This window comes from Pollicipes pollicipes, unplaced genomic scaffold (assembly GCF_011947565.3).
Source record: "Pollicipes pollicipes isolate AB1234 unplaced genomic scaffold, Ppol_2.1 Scaffold_6052;HRSCAF=7182_pilon_pilon_pilon, whole genome shotgun sequence".
Classification (NCBI taxonomy): Eukaryota; Metazoa; Arthropoda; class Thecostraca; order Pollicipedomorpha; family Pollicipedidae; genus Pollicipes; species Pollicipes pollicipes.
Window position 1 is genome coordinate 6,209,494 of NW_023596805.1, and position 1,413 is coordinate 6,210,906.

A 1,413-nucleotide genomic window follows, 5' to 3' on the forward strand; every position below is an offset into this window, starting at 1 on the left:
GCCAAGTAGACTTTAGTTGCAACTGCGTTTGGAGCTATGGCCAAATGCCTATCCTGCAAATGAATCGTGTGCAGGGTTGATGTGTGGTCGTGTATGCTACTCCTGCGATGGGACGAGCGTTCATTGCAATTGTCAAAGGGTGGGACCGCCAGCACCGCCTCGCTTGCACAGGATTGTGTCGCCGCTGACTCGCCATGTGGCCGAGTTTCTCTGTTGCCGGCGCAGTATCACCGCCTGCCGCCGTCGGCAGCTGCAAAGCCCGCCCGTACTCACCTGCGAACAAGAAACAAACTCGAATTCAGTTAGTAGCCTGCGCTGGGGAACTCAGTTGAAATCGCCGGCCACGACAGGATCCGATACCTGCCAGTCGTACACGCGATTTCAAACTGCGAAACCAAGGTGATACAGATGACTTTGTGGACTGGAACAGATATTATTTTCGGTTTTATTATTATTTTATTTTCGCATATCAATTTGATATTAATATGCGATATTATTTTTATTTTTATTATTGTTTTCGCGCTTGGGAGTTGGCCTGTCACCGACGCCACTTTTTTTCCTCTCTCCTCTCCTTCTCCCTTCCTTTCCGCCCACTTCCTGTAATCCCTGAGTTCCCCCTCGCCGAACTCGCCGAATGTGCACCAGCCTAACGTGTGACAAAGAAGTCATGAAATAGCACTTTAAGCTACCGTTGTTTTTCGCTGACAGCTGTCATTGCTAATATCGTCGCGACCGTTTGTGTGCATCTGCCGTACACGGCCTGTAGCCTGCATTTTTCTGACGGCTGTTATTGCCTCGAGCTTTGTAAGGTGCTTGAGGCTAATGTCGCAACAATCAGGTTAATCATGAGTCAGAAATACATTTTGCTCATCATGCTTCTTTGTGCTATATTCCGGAGAGTGAGAGACCATAGCAGCAGGGTCGCAGCTGTTGTAAAGTTTATACCCAGTCTCATAAGCTGCACACGTTCTAATAACATCAAATCCCGGACCAAGAAAGTGGTGAAGGCGATGATGAACGCAAAATCACCCTACTCTTCTCGTTTCTGTTCCGAAATGTCAGGACACTGCTTCCATGCGATCTGATGCTTTGAAAGGTCGAAGCAGACCAAGAATTTGCCCACCGTGTATGAACAGTACCATGACAGCATTGGCTGGGGTGGCGACGTCTTCAAGAAGACGCTGTACGTCCTCTACCACACGCTGGAGAGAATGTGCGATGTCTTGATATGTTTTGAGATTCACATTCGTTCCGATACGCCTAAAGTGTACGGTGGCAGTGTGTTCCTAGGAGGTCCGTGGTGCAGGGGATACCCCTGCTCTATGAACAGGAGTGTTTTGTGCCCTGCTCTATGAACAGGAGTGTTTTGTGCCCTGCTCTATGACCAGGAGTGTTTTGTGCCCTGCTCTATGA